This window comes from Podarcis filfolensis (assembly GCF_964270895.1).
Source record: "Podarcis filfolensis genome assembly, chromosome: 4".
Lineage (NCBI taxonomy): Eukaryota > Metazoa > Chordata > Lepidosauria > Squamata > Lacertidae > Podarcis > Podarcis filfolensis.
Window position 1 is genome coordinate 42,828,006 of NC_139607.1, and position 16,862 is coordinate 42,844,867.

The following is a 16,862-nucleotide window of genomic DNA, read 5'->3' on the forward strand; positions in this document are numbered from 1 at the left end:
GCCAGTGCAACTATTTATTGCTGTTCCATATATGTCACTGCCCTGATGCCAGTGCCATGTGTAGCCATCAGTCAAACTGAACTACTACCTACCATGTGTGATTTACTGTTGCTGAAGCAAATCCATTTGTGGGGTTCTATAACATAGAATGTCCCCCCACTCCCAGAAGATTAATTCTGATCTGCATGCTGCTCATGGGCATCATGTCACTCTTTCCTCCATGTATTCATTTTAACGCTCAACAAATATAAGCCTTTTATTTTCTTTCCTCCCCATCGCCTTTATGCGATTTTACACTGCGTCGTGCTGATTTGCTTTGTGATCATTCGCTTTTAGTGTTTTCCTGTGTAATAGTCCAAGGGATTCTTCCCATCCCCATTTGTGCCTGTGTAGAACCTGCTGGAAGACGGGGTGATTAAGCCTCAAAAGCCAGGTCATTGCAAACAGATTCTCAGCACACCTGGTGACTACATTGAGAAGCAGCAGGCCTCGCCTCTTGGCAAAGGGCCCTTCACAGACACATTGCAGTGAACCTGTTAGAACATAAAATTGAGTTTGCTCACTGGCATCTGGTTCAGTTTATATTCCATGAAGGAGATCCAGGAGGAGGATAAATGCTTACAAAACTGGTTGCTTGTAAGGAAGATAATGCATGGTACAAAGGTTGCTAACTTAGTGTAATGCCAGCTCAATCAAACAGAGCTGAGGATATTCCTGTCTGCGCTAACTGACATGTCCCTGCTGAAGAGAGAAATCTTTGGTTTTATTTTAAAGCAGTTAACCTAATCCTCCTTTTTAATACCCATAACCTGCTGCTATCTGGGAAGTTAGCCAAACAGAAGACTCATAAATGCTCACTTTATGCAAGTAGATACTTGGAAAAGGAAAGCAGCTGATATGTGTTGCCTCTACTCAAACCATGCTAATATTAATTAAGGATTACTGAAATTACTGTTCTTTATATACTGATGTCACTGAAATGGAAAACTTATTTATAAGTACCTTTTCCCATGCATGGCAGCTACATAAAAAAAAAAATCCTATGCATATAGCTGGAGGAACATGAGTACCTCACTGCTGGATGTTAACTTGAGTGAGCCCCCCCCCCCACTTGCCATGCATTGCAATAATCATAAGAATACATTTGGGGGTTGCATTAACACAAACAAAGGCAAGCACCACTAGAATTTTATCAGGGGCTAAAATGTGATTAAGATATGTAAGTAAGCACATGGCTGCTTAGCATTGACTGAAAGCTTAGATCATGCCCACTAAGTGTCATATAATGCTAGCTCTACCAGGAAACAAAGTGTGTGGTGGATTGGGATCCGCGGTGAAGTGAGTCTGCACTCACCCACCCAGCCACCCACTGCTGCCATCTGCCATCCACCATTCCCACTGCCTAGGAGTGCTGGCACCACTGCAAGCCTTTCTCTGCTGCTGGTCACTGACCAGGAGTGCCACATTGCTGCCTTGGGGAGCGTTGTTTTGAAAATCAGTGGGAAACTTTGTCATGCCATGGCAAAGCAACAGCGGCAGTTTTCTCCTACATAATTGATTCTGGCACCATCTGAGATCTCAGTCTGCAATGATGCACTCCTTGGAGTGATGTCCCCATCCTTCTTCAGAATGAGACTCTGTGTGATGAGATCTGGAATGGTGCTGGACTCAGCTGTCGTCTCTTTGCTGTGGTGGAAAAAGCTGTTTAAATGTCCTTCTACACTTGCCTAGAGGAAGAGCTGATCAGACAAGTCAGTGGGGAGGAGAAAGAGGAAATGGCGTGAGTGTGTGTCCATCACAGGTGGCACAATATTTTGGTCACCTCCTTTATTGTGACGGCCTTGTCATACAAGCAGATTTTCAATGAGAGCGTTTGAGGAAAATTATATTAATTCCCGATGAGATGGTAGATGTTAAATCCTATCGATTCATTGTTAAACAAAAACATGCAACTGCGCACGCAAACATGGCTTCACTTTTGTTAGCATAGGTTTCTTGGACAGTTGTAAGTTCTGGTGGGAATAAAGTCAATTTGTAATGTCTTGTCCTTTACATTTTCAAAACCTGCTGGCAGACAGACGTTTATTTATTTTTTTATTTCCTCCAAAGAATAAAGCCGTAGAATATGACCGTGTTTACTCAAGCTTCCCTACCTTGGTCTCTCAGTTGGGCTGGAACAGAGACATTTCTCCTCTCTATTGTAGAGGAAAAAAGCTTGACAGAACAATCCTATGCATGACCACTCAGAAGAAAGCCCTGCTGAGTTCAACTGGACTTACTCCCAGGGAAGTGAATACAGGAATACTGCCTTAATCAGATTGTCCTCTGCTGTTGTAAGCAGGGCTGTAGTTAAAATGTAAGAAGTACCTGCTGAATAAGGCCAAAGACCCATCTAGTCCAGCACTCTTCTCACAGTGACTAGCCACTCTCTCCTTTTTAGTTTCAAGCTGTTAAATCAGGTTAGCGTATTCGTTCTGCTTTTGTATGGATTTGTTTTCTGCATTTATTTGACAGTATTTTTTTTCCTAATTGTTCTTAATGTGTTTTTGAATTGCTATGTTATTTTTCATTTGGTATGCTGTGAGCCATTTTGAGCACCTTTGTAGAAAAGTGGCAAAGAGATAAACTCACGATGATGGTTATGAGACCCAGATGCCCAGGAAAAACTAGCAAGCCAAAGCTGAGCACAACAGGTATCTCCACACTTCCATTTCCCAGCAACTTATATTCAGAGTCACTGGATTTAGAATATAGCCCTCATGCTTGGTAGGTAATGATAGCCTTACCCTTCCTGAATTGGTCTAGGTCTCTTTTAAAGCCATCCAAGTTGGGGGCCATCACTGCCTCTTGTGAGAGGGATTCCATGGTTTAACTATGTGATGTGTGTAGAAGTACTTTCTTTTCAGTTCCGAGTCTTCCAACGTTCAGCCTCACTGGGTGTCCCCAAATTCTAGTAGTATGAGAGATGGAGAAAATATTTTCTTTCTCCATGCGATGCCTAATTTTATACTGTATTGTGTCCCCGCTTTCTTGCATTTTTGATAAACTTAAAAGCCTCCGACATTGTAATCTTTCCTCATAGGGGAGTTGCTCCATCCCCTTGATCACTTTGTTTGCAGTTAGGTTATTTTAAACTTTGGACCATTCTTCACTTACGTCAAAATATGGTCCCTGAACCCTGCTGCATAGGGGATTGTCGTCCTGCTCTGTTATGTACTGAGTTGAATAGGATCCAAACTGCAGCAGTCTGATTGGTCCTAGAACAATAGGATTCAGAATGCAGCAGTCAGATTGGTCCTAGAACAATGCAGCAATATGATTGGTTGGCAGGAACCACCCAATCATGCTCCAGATAGAAGTGAATCCACAACCTGATTGGCTTACAGTAGAATTCCGGAATTAGCCAATCATGTGCAGCCCATTGTGTAAATAATGTATATAAAGCAGAAACCTTGAGGGGACTTTCATTCATTCCTCCTCACCACTATGAGCTGAATAAAGAGCATGAAATCACCTTGCGACTCTGAGTATATTTCACTGGCGACGAGGATGGGATCCCGCTGAGCTGACTGCCACACACAGCACCGCAGCACCGCCACCTGCCGCACCGCTGCCTCGCACCGTGTATCCAGGCTTCAGCTCCGGGACACAAGGAACTCAGAATGGCAACCGACAGCAGCTTCTCGCCGTTCAACCCAGCATCTGGAGACTGGGAAGCGTATGCCTCCCGTTTCACCTTCCTCCTAGAAGCCAAAGGGGTCACCGATGAAGAAGACGCCAAGAAGAGGGCGATATTCTTCAGCGTCTGCGGAGAGGAGACGTTTGAAATCGCCCGGGCTCTCCTTGCACCCGAAGACGTTGCTACTGTTCCATACAAAACAATAATGGAACAGCTGAAGGGGCACTTTTCGCCACAGCCCTCTGTGGTGGCTCGTCGAAATGCCTTCTACGCAAAGCGGCAAGCCCCTGGGGAAACCATAACTGGGTTTGTGACCTCTCTCCGCCAAGCTGCCCGGTTCTGCAACTTCTCAGAGCTGGAGAACATGCTTCGGGACCGCCTCGTCGGTGGCCTGAAGTATATAAAGCAGAAACCTTGAGGGGACTTTCATTCATTCCTCCTCACCACTATGAGCTGAATAAAGAGCATGAAATCACCTTGCGACTCTGAGTATATTTCATGCTCATTCTGCCAAGTGAGACTTTGAGCATATACCTTGAAGTTGCGCCTTGTTGCCAGACAGACCCTGCCTTTAGGCAGAGTGATTTCGGGTGGTACAAAGGAGGGGCAAATGGCTAATTATTCAATGAAGCATTGCATTTTTATTTTATTTTTACTGCCAGGACAGGGAAAATGCACTTGTGGAATTTTCTGTCTTAGGTGCCCAAATAGGTTCCTGTGTTGGGTACTACCCACCTTGACTTGGGAAGGGAGGAATAATTTGCTCTTTTGCCTCAGGCAGCAAACTGTTTTGGACTTTCCATGCCCTGATGGCACTGAGAGTAAGCTGGTATAGATCTACTGATATTAATTAATTCTCTCTCCGCCACTGGGTACGCCACCGGGTTCCTTCGCCACTGGGTACCCAGCCCTAAGACTCCCACTTTAAATCTAGGGCAAAGTTCTGATGACTCAGGTGAAGGCCACTATTCTTTCAATGGAACATTTATGCCCGGCTGATTGTCTGGAATTCACTTTCCTCTGCAATTAATGGAAAGTAACAACCAAAGCTTCATTGCTACACTCTCTAAATGCATAGGGATGAAACTGGTCGAGTATATTCCTAGCATTAGCCAGGATTTTGCTTATTTGTAGAGTCCAGACAAATTTATAGATTAAAATTGAAAGAATATTTTCAGCTTGAGGTCTGACACTGTGCTTTCATTTAATGGGCTTAAAATGTAAAATCCCCTTTTAGTACAAGAAAACACAACAAGCAAACAAAAAGACCTGGAACTCCATGCTTACAATATTAGAATTGCAGCCCTGAAATTGAGCAGTGCTTTCACGAATGAGTTGGCAAAATAATCTCCCGTTTGGCATTTTCTTTCCCATTAATATAGTGCAGCCAGGTTTAGTGTTGGCTGGTGGCCAGAGGTTACCACCGAAAAGTAGGTATTGAGCAGTGTGATTAATGAAGGTACAGTCACTCACCTGACATAGACTGTGCTTCATTTCCTCAGAGTTCAGAGCAGGTAAATTACTCAGAGCTCTGAGCCTAAAAGCTCTTAAAATACCTTGTTTAGTGGTATGTTTGAAGCCAGAATCATTCATCATTTTCATGTTTTTATCAACAAGATTAATTAAACGTCCCCTGAGATTACTTGCATGCTTGTAGCTGGTCTATCTTTAGAAAATGAATGGCCGTGCCTGGGGTTTATCTTCAATTCTGTAGAGTTTCGCTCAAATATTTCATCCAATTAACAAGTTAAATTGATTTCTCTGACAATAAAAATAGCAAACATGGGCTTGTTATTGCTGAGCACCTGGAATGTTAGAATCATTTGTCATCCTTGTTCTAACCCTGGTATCTGCTGACCTGCTTCTGGCGTTGCCTTAAGACCAATGCTGTCGACCAACAACCAACTCATTACTTGGTTTCCTTTGAGCAACTAAATGCAACGCTTAATAGCCAGAAGCCACTATCTTAGCTATCTTCCTAATATGTGGCAGCCACAGCAGGCGCTCTGTGTATGTCTCAAAATGCCCATGGAGTTTTGGAATGGGACTATAATGACAGATTTACAAACACAATCACTTTAATCCTATAGAAGCGAGAGCACTGTCTGGAAACTAAGATGTGCAGTTCTTATTTTGTATTTGTGCGTGGATTTTTGTGTGCGGCTGTTCCAGTTTGGCAGAAAGAATGGAAAAGGAGGAAGAACTGATTATCAACTTTTTAAAAGTCAGTTAATTATTTTTTTTAAAGATCTCTGGAGCGAGAAATCGTATATCAACAAGTGTCACCCATGTACTATAACTTAACAAATATGTTTCTGGCACAATTTCTTCCTCCTCTGATGTCAAACTCTGCTTAAATAGCAAAGCCCGCCCCTGCCTCATGCTGTTAGTTATTATTACCAACAATGTCAATCCAGAAAATACATGTTCAGTTTACCATCACTTTTCAGAAAATAGATGGCTAATTCTCTTACCCTAATTCATACAAGATGCCTAGTAGGCTTAGCTCGAGAGAATACTCAAAGTTTTATGCTGCTTTTGTTTCGTTCTTGTATTTTAATATTGTATTGTGTCTTTTTGTGATCCACCCAAGAACAGGCAATCAATTTGGTTTGGCAGAAAACACAGCAAGGAGCCCAAACCTGCCTCACAAGCAGCTTCAACTCTGGTGTAGCATAGAGATTGAATCAGGCTAAGAGAGTGAATCAGGAATTCCCAGCTCAGAGTTAACTTCTGCTATGAACTCAGTGGGACACTTAGGTCATTTTGGAGTCTGGTCTTAATGATGTAATTTGGTGGAGGTCTCTCTCTATGGTAATGCATATTACATCACTTACTTCAAAATGAGGTAAGCCAGGTCAGCTGTGTTTAGGTTCTGTCATGCTCATTCTGTTGAGTGGAGCCCTGGACTTCTGGCCCATTGTCCTGCCCTGAAGTGTAAGGGCCTGGGCCTTGCGCCCTAGGCCAGCTGGTAACACTTTTGCAGAGGGAGCAGGCCCTACGGTCCCCACCACAGCAGTATATTATATATACAGTATATTATACAGTATATTATATTATATTGTTTTCCAGGGAATGAATCTCAAAAGAGAGCAAGGGCTTCAAACCAAAACTAAAATTTCACTTGAACACATTTGAATAAATCCGCTAGTGTGGTACAATGGCTAGAATCAGTGGTCTAGATCTGGAAAACCCAAGTTCAGATTCCTGATGATCTAGGATGGCATTGGGTTCATCAACGTTCTTACAATCTAACCTGCCCAGGGCTGTTGTTAAGTAGCACTGTGTTGTGTAGAGAAACTGAGACAGACATGTAACACATAAAAATGAGAAGAAACCTCGCAAAGTAATTCTATATGCTTTCGTATTTCCTAGAGTCCTTAAACTGCCAGGATTTACGCATAAAAGATTCGCTAAGGAGGAATAGTAATGAAAATAAAGACGAATAAGGAATATTCCTTTTCAGCGTGTCTTTCTTTTCTACAGCAGTTGCAGCAGTTTGCTGAGAGCAGGACCACCTGCAGTTTACTTCAAAGTAGGAAATGCTAGCAAAGTCCATGGAGTCTTAAGACTTTGAAGCTTTTGAAAATGTATTTGGGAGTAGCTCTCAGATGTTGTCCATTCCAGTATAAATCAGCTCTTAGGGCCAGATTTAACATCTGTAGGGCTTTTTATGACTAACTCAGGTGAAGCCCACACAAACACACACTTCAGATTTATACCAGTGAAGTATCTGCCTGCAGGTGGTGGTGGTGGTGAGGGGGGGGGCAACCTTAGAGGCAGGTTTCAAATAAATGCAAATTCTATTTTATTAAATGGCCACAGCTTTTCTATGTCTGATTAAACCAACTTTATTCCCAGGCACCAGTACAGCCAAATACAAAGAGAAACAACTGAAAATGCCAATTTCATCTCTCAGTGGGTATTTTGGATGAGAGTGTTTTCATTCATATTAATTAAATTAAATTTTCAAATATTTGAAAAGGCTTTGCTACCTTTAAACCAGTTCCAATGTTTATATCGGCTGTACTACTGGAGAGCATAAAAAATGCCAAATATCATCTAGACCTATATTTATAGAATAAATACCTCCCAGAATTTGGCTGCATTGAAGTCTTGCTTTCATTCTTTTTCTTAGTTCCCAATGTACCTACTATTTGACTAACTATTAAATATTTGGGGTGTATTTTGGTAGGTTTACTGTTGGGATAGGTTGCTGATCACTAAATAAGCAAATATAAATGCTGGTTGCTAGGGTTGCTAGCGGCTGGACAGCTGGAACCGAGTAGTTAACCCCCGCAAGACAGGGAACAGCACTATGCCACTTCAGTGCTCTGTTTAACACTGCACACATTGTTGTGTTAAATAAATGCTAAATGGGAGCCAGGTAGTGGTGGCATAGATTAGCTAGTTTGTTCATTTGGGATCACACAGTGGGATGACATGGGTGACATCCAGCAGAATATCTGCCAATAATTTGCAGACCTTTAATGAGAGCTTCCGTTATGGCTCAAATCTGTTTCTGATTGTGACAATGCTGTAATAGGAATCTGCTAATTAGTTGTAGCTTTTTTTCACGCTTTCCTTTTTGCTTGAATATATTGCAAGCTTGCCAAAGTACTGAATTGGGAGATCCTTTGTTTTGAGCTACTAAACTCAGCTTTTGGACTAATGGCCATTAACATTTTTATTTCATTCATATATATATATATCTATGAATCTCAGTGAAGGTTATGAAGGATGGGGCATATTTTTTCAATCTAAAAGAGCAACCTTAGCACTGTCTGTTTTCTCCTCTAAATGAGAGAGTTGGCAGTCCTGCAGCCCATGACTTATAAACCTTTCCTAGTCAAGTATTGAAACAAATGAGATTGCTCCAGACCATGAGACCTATGGATGACATCTTTTGTCTCAGTCATATTCACAATTGTGTGTGAAGCAGATCCTTGCTACCAGGTAATGGCAAGAAGGGAGTTGAGTTTGGCCTATGGAGCCCACTGGCCCAGGCTGCTGCTAGGTAAAATAAACAGAACCGACAACAGATCTTGCATATATAACTCTGCTGTTGAACTGATATTGAAGGGTACTATTGTAGAAAAGAAATATTGGCAGTTTAATGGGAAAGTATGTCATACTTAAGTTGTGAAGATCATTGTTATAGGAAGAGATATCAGGCACTAGAATAACTGACCTTTTAAAAAAGGTTGATAATTTCATAATGGATGTTTCAGGCTATTAGCTTTGTGATAGTTAGAAACTGAGCCATTATGTTCACAGACAATATAGAGGATGATGCTGTTGAGAAATAATAACAGAAATAATAATAATAATAATAATAATAATAATAATAATAATAATAGTAAAAAATATTATTTATATGCCACCCATTTGACTGGCTTGCCCCAGCCACTTTGGACAGCTCCCAACAAAAAATAATAAAAGCACAATGCAACATCGCACACTAAAAAGTTCCCTGAACAGGGCTGCCTTCATATGTATTTTAAAAATCACATAGCTGTTTATCTGTTTGACATCTGATGGGAAGGTGTTCCACAGGGCAGGTGCAATTACCAAAAAGGCCCTCCGCCTGGTTCCCTGTAACTTCGCTTCTCACAGTGAGGGAGGAACCAGAAGGCCCTCCAAGCTGGATCTCGGTGTCTGGGCTGGATGATGGGGGTAGAGACGCTCCTTCAGGTACAGGGCTGAAGCCACTTAGCGCTTTAAAGATCAGCACCAACACTTTGAAATGGTTATCACTTTTCCCCCTAGCTGTTCTCTTCCCTAAACATCTAGAACCACTGAAATTCCTTAAAAGGAAGGAGTGGATGCCCATTTGTACCTGTGGTGCTCTACAGAACATGTGAGAGATGCAAACTGATGCAACATGGCACATGCATAGTACAAAGAGCTATAAGCACTACATGGCTCTGCATAGTGTTTACATACAGTATGCGAAAGATGGAAAAAAAGGTATGTGTTTGTATCTCACATGTTGCCTGGAACACCATGCATGTGCACAGTGTATAACAGTTCTTTCCATAATTTGCAGAGTGACCCTGAATGAATGCTGCTGGTGGTAGAGTGATAGCTGCAAGTGTATTTGATCTGACATAGCATGATGGAGTCATATCTTGGTCATGTAGCAGTGAGGAAGGCCCTGCTTTAAAACTTAGGTAGGTGATTTCCAGTGGACCCTTTGTCCATTTCAATTTCTCATTTTTCCAATCTTAAATTTGGTTTGCCCCATTTCTGCATACCTCTGCAAATTTTTCTTTTAAAAGAGTCACATGAAAATTTGTACACATATTCATGTGGAACTTTTTCACTTGCTAATTGTGCATTGCACAATATAAAAATATTTGTATACAATGTTGCCCCTATATGCATCTTGTAAGCTATTTTCTAAGATAATGCATTTCCCCCCATTATTTTCACAGATGTAACTGTTTTCAAAGTATTTTTCGCTGATGTCTGTTTTTTTTCTGACTGGAGAACTGGAGATGTATGAATTTAAAAGGAGAGCTGTATTTTGGTTTTCATATTGGTTTGGGAAGCTTTTAGTAGTTTTGCATTCAAATACAAAGTGAATGAATTTCTCCCCCATCCTTAGCTATAAAATATGCAATCACTACTACAGAATTGGACTCAATTGTGTGTAATAATGTAAGCAATTCATAGTAGAGTATTGAACAATGGCAATCTGACATGATTCAGCAGCATAGCTTTTAAAAAATTCAACAGCAGTTAGAAGTTATGATATACTTATAGGATTTTCAAGCACTAAATTCATAGCTGATTCATTTTAATTGAAATAGATGATGTTTCATTCCTTGGTCATTTCCTGTTGGTTTCATCCACATTAAAGCGTTCTGTTTAATGTGCAAGTTAACCCTAAATAAGTTACCCTTTTAATCACTTCTAATTGGCTTACATGCCAAAGTTTATCTTCAGAAAAATGAAAATAAAGGGTGTTGGTGGTCGTGTTGGACTTGATCCCAGTAGTTGTCCAAAATTCTGTTGAATTAAGTTGTTGAGCCATTTAACAAGCACTACTATCAGGATTATTTGCCTTTGTAAATACTTTACATTAGTCAGCAGATGGCATTCAATGTACATTAACTATTTCACCATGTAACAGGAAGCATATGTTTTCCTCAAAGAGACGCTGTTATTTTCTCATTTGCAGTTCTGTGCTAATTTGTGAACTATTTAGTGATAATCAGCCGAGGTGATATTTCATCCCATTCAGTTTGTGTAACAGATTTAATTGACTACACAGTAGTGTAAAATGCAGGTGACGTTTGTTTTAACAGACTTCAGTGATGTGGAAGTGTATGGAAGGTCAGTCATGGACTTTTGGCAGGAAGCTCAGATGCTTTTAGGAAATGTATTGGATGTATTTCCCCTGAGCCTTGGGCAAGAGTGGAGGTAGGATGACATCTCCTGTAATCAAGATTTCAGAAAGCCAAATGCTCACCTAATAGGACTTTAAAATCTATTTCTCGGGGTTAATCTACATTGAATACGAAGTAGAAATGGCACATTTTCTTGTCATAAAGCAGTGACAATCTGCACAGACTGCCCTTTCAATATTTCTGGATGGAAATCCAGCCCTTCTGAACATACTGTTCTCTGGCTTACTTCACATCTATACTCCTGCCCATCTGTCAGAATGGCATAATGCCTACTTCAAAGGTGTTACATTGGCTTCAGTAGGGTTGAATTGCCAATTAAATATAGGATTGAAAGGCAGGAGTGTAGAAAGCTTCATTTTATGCACAAAGAGGATGCTAAGACAGCTTCAGTACATGAAGTCATGACTGCTGTGACATTGGCCTCAATCCGCAAGCAACTTTCACTGACCACTTCTCTACCGTTGGAATGAATAGTTTTCAAAACTTTCAGTGCACATTCTTCCCTTGTTGGAATGAATGGCTTTTACAGCAGATTTGCTCTTGTGCAAGTCTCACACAAAGTTTCCACGTGACTACACGTGGGAAAATAATCTCAAAAGCTTTCCTGTTGTTCCAAGACCTTAAGGTGGAATGTAAATATATTTCATAAAGTTGTTTAGTAAAATCCTTTAAACCTGGAGCAGTGAATAGAAATGCTGCCATCCATGTTGCTGAACTACATCCCTCATCCCTGATCACTGGCCATTCTGTCCAGGGCTGATGGGAGTTGGCGCCAAACACCATCTGATGGGCACCCTGCTTCAAAACACACACACCAGGACATTGAGCAGTACTAGCGACAGACAATTAAAAACAACAGGAAATTAAAATAAAAAGTAAAAATGCATTGGCGTCCAGTGCAGCCAGCTTAAATGCATTGCTTGGCTGGCTGGGCATGAAAGCAGACAACACCTGGCAATAAGGGCCTCTGATTGGCCCATTTAAACTACAGGTTTTGGCAGGCAATCACACCCAGCAGACTGGCTGGCCGGGGAAATTGCCAGATAGCCGGCTGGCCACATGAGCTCTGACCTCTCAGGGATGGCGGCTAAGTCACCCACCTGTCAAAGGGTGAGCAGCCATTGCTGTGAAAAACAGACTCCGGCAGAAAGATATTTAGGTGGGGTCTGAAAGGGACCAGTCACATTGTCCATGGCAAAATATCCCATAGTTTGGCACCACAATCCCCTCCCTCTTATATAATACTAGACCTTGGGGAGCTCCAATGAAGCTGAATGTTGGAAGATTCAGGACAGATACAAGAAAGTACTTACTCACACAGCATATAGTTAAACTGTGGCATTTGCTCCCATAAGATATAGAGAAGGTCACCAACTTGATTACCTTTAAAAAAGTAGGCTACCAACCCCAATGGCAGCGTTCTGTCTCACTGTCAGAGGCAGTAAACCAGGGGTAGGCAACCTAAGGCCCGGGGGCTGGATCTGGCTCAATCACCTTTTCAATCTAGCCTGCGGAAGGTCCAGGAATCAGCGTGTTTTTACATGAGTAGAATGTGTGCTTTTATTTAAAATGCACCTCTGGGTTATTTGTGGGGCATAGGAATTCGTTCATTTCCCCCCAAAAAATATAGTCCGGCCCCTCACAAGGTCTGAGGGACAGTGGACCGGCCTACAGCTGAAAAAGGTTGCTGACCCCTGAGTAAACCTCTAAATACCAGTGATGTCTTATTCATACTTCCTCTTATCTTGCTGCTTTCCCTCATGGAAAACCACTCTTTAGCGCTCAGTCAGAGTAAATGACAATTCAGGTTTTTCCCAGATTGCCATTTGTTCCAATCTACTGCTGAATCACGAGTTTTCTCTTGAAAAGGAGCAGGGCAAGGGAGAAATTGCTCAACCCCATGCCTTGAAAGCACAGGTCAAATGGAAAACCTCTCGGACCTGGGCTTTCTAGACATTGCACAAGCGGAAGTGTGGAGAAGCTCTGAGTGTGAATCAAACATGAGGAAAGCACTATTGCACTCAGGTGGTGATTGAGGGTTTCCCAAAGGCATGTGGTTGACTGCTGTGAGGACAGGATGGTGGACTAGATGGGTCTTGCCCACCAGGCTCTTCATCTCTTCTGATGATGCCAGAATTAGCCATGGTGGGCCATCTGGGACCCTGTCTCTTGCCTGTCCATGCTAGATGCAGACACAATTACTTCCCTTTGTATACCTCAGATGGAAATTTAGAAACAGATTGTATGAGCAAATTTGTTTTGTTAAACTGATATTGACAAATACATGAACTATTGGTGCCTTTAATTGCTATTTTCTCAAATTATTTAATAAAATAAGGTTGCCTGTTTACTTTCTTTAAAGGAATGCCTGAAGCATGCTTTGAAAACTCACTTGTCATTCAAAGCTTTGTTTGTAAAAACCCAGCACTTTGATGAATAGATACACATGCTAGTTTTTTAATATATTTTTTAAAAGGTTCATGATCAAACACCTGCAGAGTTTTTATTCCTTCCTATTTTATAATTACCAACTGGGTTATTGTTAAACTTTCATTTCTACACTGGTAATTTGCTACACATTCTTCATTGTGATCAAGAACAATGGTACCTGTTCTTTGTTGATGTGGGGTTTTAAACTGCATGTGGAAACTTGTGAATTTTGTTCATCTCTGATTATGGATCAGTATATCCACAAGAAAGCCCGTGATATTCTGAGAGCTCTAATGCATTACTAAGCCCATTAGTACATAGCCATGGATATGTCATTATAGTATTTGGTTGCCAAATACCCTGAGTTCTGGCATGAAGCTCGTATTATGTATGCATGGAAGCCAGAAGGCTGCCGGTTTTAGTAGCATTCGGGATGGCATGTGGAGAGATAGAAATACTTTTCTTAACAATTCTCTCTTTGAAACAAAGAGGCAGTCATACTGTAGATATACTAGCTGATGACCTCCTTTCTCCATCCTGTTAATGCTCCTCTGGAGAGGCTCCGCAATGCTATGGCCAAGGAAACCAGGCTGTGGCTGACAAATCATTCCACTGATGGAGATGGCAATTAGACACCTGGAGAGAAGGGCTGCCAAATGACAGATTCACAAATAATGATGACAATCATGATAATGATAATAATAACAGCGAGAAAATAACCCACTGACACAGTACAAGGCATATGATTTCTGGCCAGAATTATTGCCAGAGCGAAAAGAACATGGCAAGAAAGACAATTTTAATGTAACCTTTTGTTTTTTTGTACAGGAATGGTATAAGTGAAGGTCACCAAAATGTACAAAGTGGCAAAAATAAAAATAAAAAGTGGAGGCAGACTTCAGAATGACTACTGACAACAATTGCACTTCATTAATTTTATGAAAACAAGTCCTCTGAAATAAATTCGTCTCCAGCAGATAATATGTGGTAAGCAGGAGCAGCAAGCATGGAGGAGTGCTGCCACAGACCTGCTGTTCTGGTACCACCATTTCTGCTGCATGCCAGGATGTTCAGGGACGAAGCAGGATGGCAATGAAATTGGGTGGTCCAGGTTCACAAGGGAGAGGTGCAGATTGGCACCTGCTGGTGTGCCCAAACTGCCATCTTGTTGCCTTGCCATCCCAGTACCTGGCAGTGATGCTGCTGCCAGGAGGCCAGTTCTCCAGTGACACCCCTACCCCCAGCCGCTCCTCGTAATTCAAGAGTTCATGACAAGTTCGTTGCATGCACACTCTTGTTCATACCAGAAGAGTTCTGTGCAATTTGAAAGGTCAATTTACTCAAGTGCTTTTTTTCTTTTTTAAAAAAATGTCTAGGAGTACTCTCGTTTTCCTACTCGTATTGAAATATTGCCCCTCAATGAGGCCAAACTGAGAGTCACAAAATGTTTAGGGGTATGCGTAGCCCAGCTTCCCCCCAGAAAAAAAGCACTGAATTTACCAATAGATTGGATTAACCAAAGGCTGACCACAATGCTCATGATTACAGACGTATGGTACATTATCTAATTCATTTGCCATGAGAAAAAGGATCTGTAAGCATACTAATGTAGTTGATAATGATGCTGAAAACAACCAAGTTTTTCTTATGGTGAAGATGATCAGTGTGGTCTGATGCTACCAAGGGGAAAAGTAAATACAATGGTAAAGAAACTGGTGGTCCTGAGAACTGGCCTCAGCCAAGGTAGCTTGCATACAAAGGTGCAATACAATACAACACTGAGGCTTCTGGAATATATTATTGTTCTCAAGTGGCATATCTTCCATTCCTTACAGGACTGCAGATTTTGGCACTGTCCAGAGGAAGACCATCACAAGGTAACTGCTCCCATGGGGCTTAAAAAAATTATTAAATGTTTTATTGTGTTACAAAACAAACATTGTGTCTCCATTTTCGAGTCATAGTCTTTTTCACTGTTTGTTTACGTTCAGTAAGAAACACTATTGCTATGCAGTTGGGGGAGAAAGAGGGAACGAGGGAGTTGGAGGGTAATGTTATCTCGTTCTATTGCATAGTGTTAGTGTAGGGTTCATTTGCATCATGTGGGTAGGTCCTTTATTTGTACATTTATTTGTTTGTATTGACATTGCGAGATATTAGGGGGTCCAGAGCTTGATTGGTTGCATTCAGTTGGTTGCAGTGTGGTTTGTATGTATGTGTGTGTGTGTGTGTGTGTGTGTGTGTGTTGTTGGGTCAGATTAGCTCTATTAATTTATATGCTTTGGTGGGGGAGAGGTCATTGTCTTATTGTGCTGTATGTGTGATAAAGGGGAGCCACACTGGAGTGAAGGCATCCTCTGTTGCTTGTCCCCGTGTTAGTTTAAGTTTGTTGGTTAGCTTTTCTAATAGGGCGGTTTTCCATACATTTTGGCGCCAATGTTCTATGTCCACTCTTGATAGGTCCTTCCAGCGTCTAGTTAAGTTTCTGGCTGCTAAATAAGAGAGTTCTGAGCACCTTGTCATGTTGTGTGTGTTGTCCTGGAAAACAATATGCCTAGTTCTGGAGTTGCTTCTATTACCTGTTTTGTTATTTTGGATATTTCTAGTAGCACTGACATCCAAAAGGATTGAATTTTGGGATGTTCCCATCACATGTGGAGGTATGTGTCTATAGAGGTGCAGCCTCTCCAGCATTTGGATGAGGTCCTTGTATGTATCAGCACCAGCTTCCGTGATGTTAGATACCATTTATCAATAAATTTCAGGGTAAGTTCTCTTCTTTTGGCTGAGATGGATTTAAATGGTGATTTAGACCATATTTTGACCATTGGATGGGGTTTATTTTGTATCCTATGTCATGCTCCAATTGGTGAGGGAGTCTGAAGTGTCTTGGAGTAGTATTTTATATATTGCAGATACCACCCCCTTGCCATGTCCCGCCTCATCTCAAAAAAGGCATTGATTAATTTCCCATGGGGCTTTTTGAGATCAGGAAGTGCTGGCAGTTGGGGAGACTGCAGAGTGCAAATGGTTAATGGCAAGAAAACAACAACCACAACCATTTCATAACAATAAATTAATTCCAAACCTGCATACACCAACAATAAAAGTAAATTCTAAAACACTCTGAATGAGGCAACAAAGGGAAAATCTTTTTCATGGTGAATAAACCTTCTCAGAAATTGGAGGAGAGGTTCTGGCACAGCACTAGTTTTTTCAGCAAACTGCAACAGTTGCATTTGGTAATTCTTCAGTGAGTTCCAAATACACTGCCTTGAGAACTATGAAGTTGGATTATCTTTCAGCTTCCCATGTGTAATCTAGCAGGTTCATGATGA

The 16,862-nt window shown here is 41.4% G+C and overlaps 1 long non-coding RNA gene across 3 annotated transcripts in view; it reads left to right on the forward strand.

Moving 5' to 3' along the window:
* The window catches only part of LOC310762017, a 556,856-nt gene that overhangs the window by 258,053 nt on the left and 281,941 nt on the right, over positions 1 to 16,862 (forward strand). For 2 of the 3 annotated variants that reach the window (XR_014547788.1, XR_014547789.1), the window contains exon 4: positions 15,360 to 15,401. This is a non-coding gene — a long non-coding RNA (uncharacterized lncRNA). Of the gene's footprint in view, positions 1 to 14,352; positions 14,512 to 15,359; positions 15,402 to 16,862 lie in introns of all 3 variants that reach the window. The other variant, XR_014547787.1, reaches the window with a different exon arrangement.